We start from the raw sequence: 15,428 nt of genomic DNA, 5'->3' as shown, positions 1-15,428 counted from the left end.
GCCGCCGCTTACGGCACAGAGAGAGTAAAAAATAAAGTAGAAGTTACCGAATCTAGTCCCTAAACTCAGGTGGTGCACTGTTGATAAAGTACACTTCGTTTAGCATGATCTTAGAAACCATATTTCAACAGAATATTTATGTGATATGTTGAACATACGTATCCCTTCTTTTCGCTTCACTGACCTGTCTTCATGTTCACAGGTGACTTCCTCAGCGGAGCCTGAAACCACTTAGATGAGACAGCATGATCATTGTAACCCACTATTCAGAGCAGACAAATGCTGTGCACCCTCTTTCCAGATTCCTCTTTAATGCAGTGTCTTGTCTACCATTCGGGCTCTGTATATTGTTCACACCTTCGGAGGAGCCTGCATAGCGAGGACTCTGTCCCGGTGGCAAATGGAACAGTTCTTTCACAAAGAAAGCAGATTTCCGCCAGAAGACCAACAAGCAGTTAACTTGAAATAGTACCAATTACTTGTCGTTTTTCTAATTGCAAAATACTGGGCACGCTACGTCAGTACTGTTTTTTTTTTATTTTTTCCAGTTACACAACTGGTGACTTCAAGCTTACGTAACACAATAATAAAAGAGAGCAACAAAGCAGGCGAACTGGTGTCGTGAGATTGTGTCCCCGAGTCTTAGGGTTATGTATGTATTACACAGTATTGGAAACCTGGTTGAACAATAAATTTGTTAAACGACAAACACTTATCAGAAGTCAATACGATGTCAGAATACTCTTACAGAATACGCTATAGCTGAGTTTTTGTAGGTATGGTGGTTGGCAACGCTAAATGTTCAGATTTTCGACGTGTTCAACATTGAATACAGAATACGTGACGTGCTCATAAATAAATTCTTGCATTAAACATAATCTGCCACCTGTAGAACAATAAATGCGGAGTAAGTCAAAATCGCCTAAAGGCGCGAAGCTCCTTTGAATAATAACAGTAATGATGTAAATGTAATGAGTTGAAACAAAGTAAAACAAAACATTAGACCATTAGGTCACCCAGTCTTTTACGATGATTCGTACAAACAAATCGAGCAACAAAGGGGGCATCTTCCAAATATCACAGTCTCACTTCACAACGCACTTACTTTGTTGTCAGATTGCTAACATGTAAACATAACTACAACTGACGTATATATAACTGCAACGCCAAGCAACCACCAGACACTTTCCATTGGTGACGGCGGTACAACCAATACATGTTGCGGTGAATCGCTAGAGGCCCACGTAACTCGTCAGCGAAACTCTCAAAGCCACGGAGGTGCGTGAGTTCCTTGTTGTGAACGGCCGCAGATCAGACGACGAATACATTCGATGAACAAAGTACAGCTCACATGCCATACTTGCCAGTTCAACTGTAGCAAACGATTCACATGCAAAAAGTTGTTCATTATAGCGTGTTATCCGAACGCCTCCAACCAAGAAAACGTAATGCTTCAACTTCAACCCTCAGACGCGACCAGAGACCTTGTGACCTTGTATGTGCGATTGGACGGCGGCAGCGGCGGCAGCCACAGCGCGAGCTCGCGGCATTACTTGCCATTGTGCAACACCGGTGACGTAACGGGGAACCGAAGTGCGGTCCATACAGTTACACCATCGACAGGGAAATATGCGCGGAAGAGACATTTCCAGCGCGCGCTCCTCGCAGAGTGGAGCGATTTCGTCCGGAAAAATTTGTGGCATATTAGTTTCTCTGCGGGAAGAACAGTTTCCAGCGAAAAAAAGTATGGGGGTTCGGGAAATTTCATAGTCCCTTTAAAGGACATCGGAATGATCAGATCAAAAGCGGACCCTTGTGTCTACGTGAACATTACAAGAGACGTCATCATCGGAGTGTACGTGGACGATATACTAATCTTGGCGAAGGATGAGCAAACGGTAATTGACTTCAAACGAAGCCTGGCAACCGAGTTCCAAGTAAAGGACCTCGGTGAGGCGAACTACATCCTATCCATGAGGATACAGCGACGCACAGACGGAATGCTAACCCTAGATCAGAAGGCATACGCTGAAGAGATGGTGGACAACTGTGGATTGAAAGATGCTAAAGGTGCTTCGTCGCCCTTGGATGCTGGAATGCGATTCCAGAAACCCACGAAGGAAGGGCAAGATAGCAACACAGTTACTCATAAGTACCGCCAAGCAGTGGGAGGATTGCTCTACCTGGCTGGAGGTACAAGAACTGACCTCGCATTCGCTGCCGCGTACATGAGCCAGTTCAACGAAAATCCCACAGAGGAACACTGGAATGGCTTGAAGCACGTTATGCGCTATGTTAAGCAAACCAAGGGATATGCCTTAACCTGCACGAAAACCGGCAGTCGCGTGAAATCTTTTTGCGATGCTGACTGGGCCGCTGACAGAGTTGACCGGCGATCCTTCAGCGGATATGTGTTCACGCTCGCTGGAGCAGCAATAACGTGGAGCAGCAAAAAGCAGAGATCAACTGCTTTATCGACGGTCGAAGGTGAATATATCGCCATGTGTCATGCAGCCAAAGAACTCCTGTGGCTCCAGCACTTCACGGAAGAACTGGGCGCCCGCGAGTGCGTCGAAGAGCCGCAGCCATTGTTCGTCGACAACCAGGGAGCCATTTCCGTTGCGACAAACCAAATAACATCAGAGCGGAACAAACATATTGAGCTCCGGCACTTTTTCCTGCGAGAAAAGATTGATGAAGGGAAGATACGCCTAGAGTATGTCAGCTCATCTGAGAATTGCGCGGACATCATGACAAAGGCTCTAACGGGCAAGAAAACTCATCATCATTGTGAACGTCTTGGCCTACATGAACTCTTGCGTGTGGGCTGAAGGTAGCGACGACTCATTGAGGGGGAGTGTTGGTCATATTTTATTGCAATGTGTCGTTGCCAGGGGACAGCACTTGCAGTTTTAGTTTTTGTGCTCGCGGATCTCGAGACATGCCATCTGGTTTTTCTATTTCGGCTCACTTTCGTTCGTGGCCTGTCTCATTAAACGAGCCTGATCCCCTCGACTCCGAGTCTGCGTCCCTGTTTGCTTCTACCGTCTTACGGCTCCTGCACAACATCTTCTCCATCCCTCTCGTGTTATCTGAGAAGAGGAATTCTCAACAAATTCTTTCCTCAAGTCTTTGTAGATTTCCACAACCTTACAATCGCCATAGTCCTTATTATTGTTCAACTTTTTAAGCTGTACAAGAGCCTGTTTCGCTACTTTGTAAAGTCTTGGCTGGTTTTCAGACATTGGCACTCTATGATAAATGTTTTCTTGCCTAAAAAGTTTTATGTTAGTGCCCAGCCAAAATCTGGATAACAGTTTCCCGGAACCTTCCTGAGTTAGCATACTGTAAGTTCCATGTACCGCGTATGCCTGTGCCAAATGTCGAAAGTCCGGAATTTGCAGGCCACAATCCTCTACTGGAAGCTTTAATCTTTCTTGCGCCACCCTCTGAGTCTTTCCACTCCAAATGAAGCTAAAACAACATTTCTCTATTCCTCGGCATACATCCCGAGATGGGTGAATGACCGAGAACAAGTAGGTGTACTTTGGCACCACGATCGCTTTAATGACCTGTGCTCTAGCCATAAGTGACATTGCAGGCTCGTCGTGAGCGTTCATAATCTTTTCGACTGCTGCCTTCAAGTAGGACCAATTCTTGCAAGACGCTCCATGCTTATCAAATAGGTACCTAAAATTTTTACTTCATCGACAACCCTAAGCCCTAGACCTCTCCTTGGGTACTCGCCCCCCATGTACAACATTTTCGATTTCTCTTTGTTAATTTTCGCTCCACTTCTTGTCCCATAATCTTCTAAAACCCGCAATGTGTTCTCCACGTCCTTTTCACTCTGAACAATCATGGACAAGTCGTCTGCATAGGCGACTATTGTCTTTGTCTGTGCTGAGCCAGGTATTCGCACTCCCTTGATTGATGAACACTGATAGAGCTCTCGCAAAATGCGATCAAGTGCCAGTACGTACAAAAGAGGAGAAAGAGGGCAACCCTGCCTTACACCTCTTCTAATAGTAAATTCCTTCCCTAGACAATCGTTGATGAGCAACCTGCTCTTGCATCCTCTATACATCGCTCCTATAGTGCTTACTATTTCATTTTCTGCTTCGACTTGTTCTAGCGTTTCCCTCAAATACGCGTGTTTCAACCTATCAAAAGCCTTTTCTTGATCAAAGGCCATTAAAATACGTCCCTCTCCACTAACCACTGTATCACATCCCTGATTTCCCAAAGTTTGTCCTGTATTTTTCGACCACTGACTGCTGCGCCCTGAAATGGCGATATCCAGTTTTCCATGTTTTTTTGTAGCCTCTTTACTAGAACCTTTGCTAGAATTTTGTAGTCTACGTTTAAAAGTGTTATCGACCTCCAGGCTCCCAACTGCTCCTGTCGCTGGGGTCCATGCATAACAAAGTAACGGTTCCCTCCATAAACTCATCTGGTAGTGATCCCTGTTTTAGAGAGTTATTAAGCACCTTAACCAGAGAGGGACCCAGGAGGTTCCAATACTGCTTGTAGAACTCAGTCGGCAACCCATCGGGTCCTGGTGCTTTTCTGTTTTTCAGGCTATGGACAACCTGAACAACCCCCTCACAGTTCAGTTCAACACCCCTGTTGCGGGTGTAATCGGAACTGAAACGGTCCGACTCTGTGAGGTCTCCCCCGTGCAAGTCTGAGAAGAACTCTCTGGCCATTTCAGCTATTTGTCTCTGACCAGTGATTCTGCTGCAGTTTTTCATTAGAGCCTCCATTGGTGGCTGAATCGAAGAAAGATGTTTGGAGAGGAGCCTTCGGGAGCACCAGGCTTCCTTCTCAATTTTATTTTTCGCCGCCAAGTACCTTACTGCCTCCCACCGCTCCTCCCTCAGGAGTGCCAGGTGATCGTTGGCAGAAGAAAATGTCACACCGGAAAGAAAGCCAGTGCCGGTTTGTTGAAGTTGGCGCAGATGTGCCTGAAGTTTGCATGTCAAAGCACGCTTCTCATGGTCATTTTTCCGGCCCCAGGCTCCCAGACAGTTCCTGATGTCATCTTTGAGTTTTACCCACCAAGCAAATGTACGGTCACTCTCCCGGACCGCTCTCTCAATTAAGGTCTGTATGTCCGCATGAATTTCTGGACACTGCAGTAATTTGGTGTTCATGCGCCAGGGGTGTCGGGAGCCTGGAAAACCCACTTTTGTCAACTCAACTAAAACTCCCTTATGATCAGAGATGTCAAGGGTCCCAATCGTCTGAATATTTTCTACATTACACAACAAGTGACTTGACACATAAATTCTGTCTAGACGACTTCCCCCCAATTTGTTTAGTCGTGTGAAGCCATTTCCTCCTCCTCTAGCCAATGACCAAGCGTCTGCCAACTTAAAAGCATCTATAGCCTGCCGCAACTCTGCAGCTCCAGAAACGTTGTTATGTACACCCGATGATGTATCTTTTGCATCGATTACACAGTTGAAATCACCTCCCACAATGAAACTGTAAGCTCAAATGAAATAGTAAGGAAGCTCATCTCTATAAAACTCCCCCGACTCATTTGCTTTATTTGGCCCATATATATTGATAAGTCTAAGCAACGTGCCATCGTTATCTATGTCTACGGCTGCTATTCTCCCGTGCAGGTATTTCTCAAACTTGATAACTTTGACCTCTCTTGGTTTTAAGAAGATAATGCTGACCCCTCGTGAGTTATGGGTTCCGTAGCTCCAATAAGACAATGTGTTGAAACATCTGTCAACTTCTTTTGCCTCCAGCTGTTTGTGCCAATGCGATTCTAGAATGAATATACAATTCACGCCTAAAAACCTTGCTAGGTCTATGACTTCGTTTTGTTTCACTCTACTTCTAAATCCCCTTACATTAAACGTTAATAATTTTAAAGTCATTGACGAAGTCGGGGAAGGGTTCAAGAAAAACACGCCGGAGAACAGCAATCTCATCTAGACACGCACCTTAGACGCATTTACCCGCCCTCTTCCTCCTCTTCGATATCCTCCTCCTTTTGAGAGTCATGCCCCTATCATTCCTTTCACTACTGTCACTGACACGCCCTTCACTTTCAGATACCAGAGTAGCTACGCTCTCTCCACTATCCGACGACTCGCCATTTGAGCCTGGAGACGCACAAAGCGTTGCGGTGGTTGATGCGTCAGACACATTCCCTGGGTCATCACTAGAGCGATTTTCGAGCACCTGAACTTCCTTTATGTCCACCCTACTGCACCCTTCTACATCCTCCGACTCCTCCGTACCCTGGCTTTCGTCATCCTCAGCATCTTGCTTGTTCTGGTGCTGAAGCTGATGAACCACTGCACTTTCCTCCTGAAGTGCGCGCTGATTTTCTTTATCTTCTTTTCCCGCGATATTCTCGTGCATTTCTACCGAATTTTCACCACCATCATCCACATCCTGAGCGACACCTTTGTTCCCCTCCATGTCCTTGTCCGTGTTTCCCAAACAAGGAAAATTCTCGTCGGAAATCCACGGAGTGTGAACAGGATCGGGAACTCCTCCCCACACCGAAACTCTAACGTCGGCTGGGACGTTCCGTTTCCTCTCCTTACCTGCCTTACACTTCCCACATTCTCCTTCATAGAAGGAGCCACACCACCGGCATCTAAGGGCCTTACAGTCACGAGCTAAATGGTCTGTCGCGTCACACTTAGCACATCTTCGTGTAACCCCGTGGTACAGACATTCAACACGGGTCCCTCTCACCGTCAAAAAGTTGGGAAGTTCCCCTCTAAGCTCCATGAGAACGAAACGCGTACCCGTCTCGCAGTCCTCGTGGTCACCACCGTACTTCTCCCTCTGTGTCTTAATTACAACACCGTAGTTCCCCAGTTCCTTCTCTAAGTCTGTGTCAGGATAATCAATCGGGTACCTGAACACCGTGACCCTCCTCATCTTTGCTCCTAAATAAAACGCATCAACTTTTTTTCCCCCAATCACAACCGATCCCTCCTCCCTAAGCAACCTCACTCCTTCCAAATCATTCATTACCACCTCATAATAACCATACCCTTGATTCTGCGCACCACGAACTTTACCAGGCGCGACACGTTTACAAGCATCCAACACACCTTTTCCGAAATAACCCTGTGGTGCTCGCACTTTGAACACCAAGATGCGATCATCTTGGTTGACGTACATTCTAGCTTAGCAGGTGTCTCAACGGGAGACACGGCTTCGCACCCAATTATTCAACAGCAAAGTGCCAGTTACAGGCAACGAAAAGTGAAAAGTTCTAAAGGAAAGAATTTGGCTAGGCCTAACAACAACAGAGCAGCAACAGTGCACGTCTTACCCCCTCGTTGTCTTTTGGCCCCATCCGTCACATACGCGGACTTAAACGGACACCAGAGGGCAAATTGATAGAGATGTTGATAGCACGTTCGTTAAGTTTATTGGGGCGTAAAACATTTGTAACGGTGAGGGGGTGCGACTTTGCAAATAACCCGTCTGTCTGTAGTGTCAAAGTATACCCAATAGCGTTTCTGACATTCGTTATTGTCAAATACCATGTTTTTAATTCAAGCTATTGTCTATAATGCGATTACCTGCTGAGTGGAGCTGTAAAAGTGATCGAATTCCTGTATTGTGTGACGAGTAGTTGTGCACACACAAATGTTTTGCAAGGGCAGCAGCAAGCGGACGATAGAAATACATAACCATTTTACTTGTTCCCCATGTCTAGTTTTTTCTTGAGTTTTTAGCTCTAGTTTTTAGCTTTTTCAACACAAGAAAAAAAGTTGCTGTCAGAGCAAGATGTCACAAATTTATTCGTATATCTCTAAACGACGTCCTGGGGACGTTCCTGTGACGTTCCATCCATGGATATCTCTGGGATCTTCAGGCTACTTCTTCCTTCCAAACATCCAAAGCACGATATCTTGCGGATGTACCTGGGACATCAGGTATTTACTGAGTAAAACCGAAACGCGAATGTCGTTCTGGAACGTCCCATGAGTATCGCATGGATATCCGGATATTCAGGACGTTAGCGACCTTGTAGGTATGTCCTGGGGATATTAATTGTATACTGGGTCATGACAGCGAAGGCACTGCCGTCCAGGCACAGGTCGAACTTCCTGAAAGCGAAGATGATCGCAAATCACTCCTTTTCCGTGACTGAGTAGTTCCGTTCTGCCGGATTCAGCGTGCGACTTGCAAAAGCCACTGGACCAAGAATAGGGTCATGCTCCTGCAAGAGAACTGCGCAAACTCCATATTGCTTGCATCTGTTTGCGCAACGAATGGTTTGTTGAGGTCTGGCAGATAAAGTCTAGCCGTATCAGCGATTGCTTGTGATAGAGCACGAAATGATCGTCCCTGCTCTTCTCCCCAATTCCGGCTCCTGTCCTTGCGCAACAACTGGTTAAGCGGCTGCGCTAGCTCGGCACAATTAGGAATGAATTGTCTGTAAAAACCAACCATACCTAGGAAGCGCTGCAAGACTTTGATGTTACCGGGAACCGGAAACTCCATGATCGCCTTTAGCTTGTCGTTGGGACGGATGGTACCTCCGTCCACCACAAAGCCGAGAAGGCTGATCTTAGACGATGCCAGCTGCACCTTGCGGGGGTTGATCGTTATGCCCGCTTCGTTCATCCTTGCAAGGACGGTTGGCAGGTGTTCCAAGTGTTCCTGAAAGTTTCTAGAAAACACTACGACATCATCCATGTATGCCATTGCGAAATTGTACTTCGCATTTCCCAACACTGTATCCATCAACCGCTGAAAACTGGCGGGTGAATTAGACAGATCGAAAGGCATTCGTAGAATTCGAACAACCTCTATGACACGTAAAGGCTGTTTTTGGGGCATCCTCCGGTGCAACTTGGATTTGCAAAAATCCTCTACTACAGTCAAGTGTTGAAAACACAGTTGCATTGCCCAGGGAATACATAATAGACTCGATGGACAAGAAGGGGTAAGAGTCCCTTACAGTTACTGCGTTAAGTCGACAGTAGTCGACGCATAACCTACAGTGGCGTGCAGACTTGCCTCGAACAGCGGAGCGCGCTTCATCGGGAGCTGATAGACAGCTGGAAACGAGATTGGGATGATCCACTATCTCCTTGAAGGGCGGGTCGGTACGCACAACGGATGCGTTCGCCGCACCGCACCGTTTATCTGACGCATCCGTTGTGCGTACCTACCGACCATCCCTTCAGCGGGATAGTGGATCATCTCAATCTGGTTTCCAGCTGTCTATCAGCGCCCGATGACACGCGCTCCGATGTTCGAGGCAAGTCTGCGCGCCACTGTAGCCGTACCATCACGTTCGGAGCCAGGATAACAGGAAAGGCCCAAGGGCTTTGAGACCATTGTACTGCACCGGTTTGGAGCATTTCGTCAAGAGCAGCGTCCGAATAAGGCACGCTTATGAACACTCAATGGTCGCAGATTACAACGCCAGGGCCAAGCGTTACCGGTGTCTATGCTATGCTGTAACACAGACGACTTACCCGGTTTTCCCGTAACGGTTCCGTCAAACTGCCGCAGTACTTGTTCAAGCTGACGGCGCTGCTCTTCAGGACCATGGAATGACTCAAAGACAGTCGGCAGCCCAGACGTTTCAACGGACGCTGCCCCTGCTTGTTGTGCTGTGCAGTGGTCCCGTGCTGCGGCGAAGCGGAAAAATCCCGACGAGTCGTGGTGCACATATCCTCCATTGGGCAGGTCCAGCGCAAACTTCTGCCGGATGATGAAGTCTCTGCCCAGGATAACAGGAACTGCCAGGCCAGGAAGGTGCACGAAGCGCTGCTTTCGTCGTCTCCCATCAAAACGTATCCAGAGCACAACAGCAGCCTGTGCTGGAACGGAGTCATTGTAAGCAAGACGAAGAGTGACATCTGTGGATTGCAACTCCACATGCGATGATACGCAGTGCTCGTAAACACTGTCGCCGATAAGGGAAAGCTTAACTCTCGTGTCGATAAGGGCGATGCAATCTCTATCAAAAATTGGAACGGCGATATTTGGTTCCCTATCCTCGAAGAAATCTCGGACAGAAAAAGCAAGACTAGCCAAAGCATCTCTTTGCGTTATCTTACTGCTTGCAAAGCTAGTTTTTGACTGATCCAGCCCACGGATAGTAACCGTTTGCTCGCCTTCTTCGCAACTTGCCGACGTTGTTGAGCGAGCATTCGTGGACGCCGGCTGCGACCGTTTCCCGATGGCACATTACGGGTGTTTGGTCGTTGGTGCGGGCACTCTCGACGAAAATGGTCAGAACTGCCGCAATTCCAACAGCCGTTGGGCGCTCGTGGCCGCGCCGGCGCGTAGGATGATGCCGCTTCCGCTGCCATGGGGTTTCGCTAGCTGAAAGGCCTGGTTGACCGCGACTTCAGGGCGGGACGGATCTGTCAAGGCTCGTTCCTGCAGAGATCGTCCTCTGGTCGTAGAGGAAGGGATCTAGGGCTCGGTGGGATGACTCCGCATTGTAGGAATTACCGGGGTTGTCACCCAAACCTGTTGCTTGCAGGCGTTCGACCGAGGCGACCATGCTCAGCGCGGTTCCAACGCTAGCTCCGGGAGCGGAGGGGACCGGTATTCGAGCTCTGCTAGGAGGTCGCCTTATATTGAACGAGCCTCCTGGGCCAACGCCTCAAGGGTAGTAAAGAGATGGGCTCTTAAGTAGGGCCGGAAGCGCATGTGGCACTGATAGATAGCCCGTGCGACGCGCTGCTCTTCCGTAGCAGTGGGATCCGCTCTGCTGTACAGATCTTGCAATGGTCGAACAAATTCAGAAAAAGCTTTCCTCGGGATGTTGAGTACGCTTATGCAATTCCTCTAGGACATGGTAGTCGTAATCCGGGGGAAGAAATTCGTTTTTGAACCGACGCTGGAGGTCCTGAAAGGACGAAAACTCCGATTGCAACCGAAGCCAGCGGGCGGCGTCTCCGACCAAAGCAACCTGCAGGATGCGTTGGATTAGGACTTCGTCCGAAATTCCCATACCCGTCTGATAGGCGATAAGGTCGTCCAGGAGATGGGCCACGCACTTCTTATAGGTGTAACCCGAGAAGGTAGGCACCGGTAAGTTAAGTCGCAGAGGCGCTTGTGCCTGCAGCGGCGAAACCGACCCGGCATCAAGGCGTTGAACCACAAACGAACACAACTCTGTCATGCGTGACAGGAGTTCTGCCGTTGCAATGGCGTCATACTGCGGCACTGCAGGTACCTCAGTCGACGTACCTTGGGACGAAGGCACCGCATGTGCCTACCTGCCCTCGACTGGTCCTTTCGGCTCCCAAGGCGCCGAGGCGTTGGATACCAGTCTCTCTTCCGAACGGGCCCGCTTTTGCACAGGGACCTCTGATCCGCTACAGAGGTTGTACCTGCGTAGCGGCGGCGAACGTTGCATCGGCTCCGGGGCTCGGGAACCGGGCAGGAGCTGCAAAACTAAAAAGCAACACACCCGCGACCAAGAAAAACAACAACAACATGAATAAAGAGCAATGAAATACTAACTAGCTACTACAAAGCACGCAAACCAACAGTGCCGCGTGTTCCCCGCCGCGGAACAGACGAGCTCGGACCCCAAACGTTGGGCGCCAGTTGTGGAAACCTAAGTTCCCACAACCCGGGGCGTCAACCCGTCCGTTCCGCACGAGAAGGAAAAAGCAAGACAACAGATTCAATCAAACAGCATGGGTTTATTTTACCTTCTACAAAACCTTCTACAAAAGCGTCCAGCGACAGGCGGTTCCTCCGGAACACTCTGCCTGAACGTAGACGCTTCGTGCCTATTTACAGGCTGCTGTCACGCCCCCCGGGTGGGCTGCCGCCTAGAGGACAATCTTATCAGTCCTACAGTCTAAAGAGTCACCTTGTGAGATACCTTGCCACCTTGCCTTGTGCCTCCTCGCCGTATACGAGCTGGTAGCTAACAACAAAGATGTTTCGTGCCAAGTTACCAGTTGATTTTGTGCGTGATTGGGTGGTATGTACGAAACCAGTGGTTGGGTGCTGTGAACTTATGAAGGCAACCGTCGTGTGTGCTCGAAGCATTTTGCATCAGAATGTTACGAGGTCGTTCACCTGACGGCCGATTTGAACTCGAAAACTCGCTGAAACGTGATGCAGCACCTAGCTTGTTTGACGACGACAAAGAGGATTGGACAAAGCACCAAAGTTGCAGGTAAATGTCCGCACGAACTGCATAACATGAGCATGTGGACGACAAATGTGGGGCTGCAGAGCCCTATAGTCAATACGCAATATACGAGGGTCATTGCTGTTTAATTTCGTTCCTAATTAGTTCCTCTTTTACGTAAAAGAGTTTTATTTTTGTTTTATTGTTTTTCTTTAAAAAAAGCCAGTTGTTCCGATACAGAACTACATCCGTCCGCGGTTGTATGTCAATCTACGCAGTTTCTCAGAGAAGTTGGTTGCGAAATTACATGAGTTTGAAGAAGCCTGAGAGAAGACGAAACAGTCACATCAGCTGAAATCAGCAACAACTTGACGTTTCCTGTTTTGACACACTCTGCGTCTGTCTCCACTTGTGTATAATCACGCTCAGCCTTTTCCCAACCATGGAACTGCCCCATATCCCACTCACATGGCAGCATTATTATCTTATTATATTTTATCTATTATCTTATTATTAACTATGTCTTATTATCTTATTATTATCTATGTCTTATTATATATATATATTTTATTATATATTATCATTAAAAGCCGGACTTTTGTCTGTGAGTGCTGTCTGTTCAAGTTGCAATGTAAGGCTCTCACGTGCCACAAATTCCATTGTGTTCTTGTCCACTGAAGTTGACTTCAACAACCAGCAGGCCTTCAAAGGGTGCTCGAGTACCTTGACAAGCAAGGGATGACAGTCAGCATGCTCATCACCGATAGGCACAATTAGGTGAAGTCCTTCATAAAAAACACTCATTCATCTGTGAATCATCGCTTCAACGTGCTGCACGTTGCAAGAGGTAATAAGCCATATTTCCTTCGTAGTGCACACCGTCATAGCACACATGTGCAGTCCAGCTTGTGTATGTTGTTCGACAACATATTTCCTATTAGAAGGGATACATTTGGGGGCAAGCTTTGCTATTAACATTATTGATCACATTTGTAGCTTAAATGTGCAGATGATTTTTGCACATTTTTTAGCAGTTAGTTAGCCGGTATAATTATAAGGCAGCCTGTATATCGACTCCTCATGACGCCGCTAAGTCGATGGGCCACGTCGGTCGAGCCTCATGATGACGCTACCTGTAGAATGCATCGCCAGTTATTCGCCTCGAGATCGAACAGCGTCGCCACCATGCGGCTGCTCCGTGAACTGCCTTTAGTGGGGATGCGCCGCTTGAGTGGGTGCTTTCGCTGGGGTTATCATGCTCGAAAACGTGCTTGGAAGGATCAATTTCTGGACATTTGAACTTTTAAAATCGCTTCAAAATGAGTGAAAATGACTTGGTGGAAGACTTTTTTGAACTTGTCTAGTTCTCTGCACCAGCGTGCTTAGCAGGGAAGAAAACTACGGAACATGGGCATATGTTCCAGTATGCAGATTCCACTCGTCCTTTGTTATATTATATTTGTCACTGCGGTTCTGTGTGTCAAACAAAACGTACCAAGAGCTAAGGTCAATGTTTTATCAGTTTTTTTTTTAAATCATAAGCATTGTGGGGGGCGCTGATAACCCGGCAACTTCCGCGCGATAGCGCAGATGGCGCAAGAGATAAAAGAGCGAGCGCTTGGGAAAAGAGATATTCGTGCGGCAGGCACGCTGGCAGACGGTCACAGAAGCGAGGAGCAACGAAGCGGGCAGACGGCCAGCAGCTCTGATGTGAGGCAATAAACTTTGTTTCTTTTGTTCAACTGCTGTGTCAGTGTTCTTCGGGGTTACGGCGGGGTCGAATACGGAACCACCCCGGGTTCGTGGGCCGAGGTTCCCACAAAATTGGCGCCCAACGTGGGGACTGCAGTCGAGGATTCCTGCAGATACCGATAGCACCTAATGATGTCGAAAAGACAGCCTTTACCTGTCATAGGGGACTGTTTGAGTTCGTCCTGCTTCCCTTCGGACTGTCCAATTCCCCGGCTAGTTTTCAGCGTATGATGGACGAGGTGCTCGGCGATGCGAAGTACAACTTCGCTATGGCTTATATGGATGACGTAGTAATTTTTTCACGTTCATTCCAGGAACACCTTTCACACCTGAAAGTCGTGTTGGGACGTATGCAAGCTGCTGGGTTGACTGTCAATCCTCGAAAAATGCAGTTGGCGACTAACCGCATCGACCTGCTCGGGTTTACAGTGGAGTCCGGCACGGTCAGGCCGAACGAGGACAAGCTGGAGGCTATCCTAGACTACCCTCGCCCGCAGGATGTAAAGAGCCTGCAGCGCTTCCTTGGTATGATTGGATTTTATAGACAATTCATACCGCGGTGTTCGGACATGACGCAGCCACTAACCTGGCTACTGCGGAAAGGTGCGCGCTGGTCATGGGGAGAAGCACAGGAGAATGCATTCTCCGCCCTGACGGAAGCGATAGCGCAGATCACCTGTCTGTATCTCCCAGATCTTAATCGCCCATTTGTAATGCAGACAGACGCGAGCGATTATGGACTGGGCGCAGTGTTGTTACAACAGCACGAAGGTGAACTTCGGCCAGTGGCATTTGCAAGCCGCACGCTGACATCACCTGAACGAAATTACACCGTGACAGAGAAAGAGTGCCTAGCTATCATGTTTGCACTGAATAAGTTTGACATGTATCTGGATGGTGCGAAATTTGCAATCCAGACTGACCATCAGGCACTCACCTGGCTGAGTAGATTGAAAAATCCCACCGGAAGACTTGCACGTTGGAGTCTGACGTTGCAACGGTACGACTTCTCGATCGAATATCGGAGGGGGACCTCTAACAAAGTGGCAGATGCGCTGTCTCGAGCACCTCTGCCCCTGGAGGACGTCGTTACCACGCCGGAGCTCGTAGCCGCGGTTGGACAAGCCGGAACGGACAGAGAGCTAGCGTGGGGACACATCGTGAGCCGGAAGGACATCGTGGAAGCCCAGAGGACGGACGGACTCTGTCAGCGTGTAGTAAGGTGGCTGGAGACAACGGGCCCAGCGGACGCCGGTGACGCTGAAGAGAGGTTCGACTCCTATCAGCTGAGCGAGGATGGTCTTCTGGTGAGGTACATCCCCCAGGCGGACGACGAGGAGGTCGGCGGCAACCCTTTCAGGATCGTAGTACCACGAAAGCTACGTAAGTTATTCCTCATATATTTCCATGACTCTGCTTTGGCAGGTCACGGTAGCGGCAGCAAGACTTATTCTAAGTTATGTCGTATCTCGACGTGGCCAGGCATGAGACAGGATGTTTTGCGGTTTACTCGCAGCTGTCCAGTGTGTCAGAAGTCGAAACCTAGGGGCGGACAGCCGCC

General features: G+C 48.4%; 1 long non-coding RNA gene across 1 annotated transcript; it reads right to left on the bottom strand.

The window, feature by feature from the left end:
• Window positions 1-7,767: 7,767 nt before the first annotated feature.
• Window positions 7,768-8,789, bottom strand: LOC135395506 (uncharacterized). Its single transcript, XR_010423130.1, has 2 exons — window positions 8,451-8,789; window positions 7,768-8,397 (listed from the first exon to the last, which is right to left on the bottom strand). It is a non-coding gene; the product is annotated as an uncharacterized LOC135395506 (long non-coding RNA).
• Window positions 8,790-15,428: the final 6,639 nt, after the last annotated feature.

This window comes from Ornithodoros turicata, chromosome 5, assembly GCF_037126465.1.
Source record: "Ornithodoros turicata isolate Travis chromosome 5, ASM3712646v1, whole genome shotgun sequence".
In the NCBI taxonomy this organism is placed as follows: domain Eukaryota; kingdom Metazoa; phylum Arthropoda; class Arachnida; order Ixodida; family Argasidae; genus Ornithodoros; species Ornithodoros turicata.
Note: the sequence above shows the minus strand (reverse complement) of the source record. Positions and strands in the feature narration are given on the sequence as shown.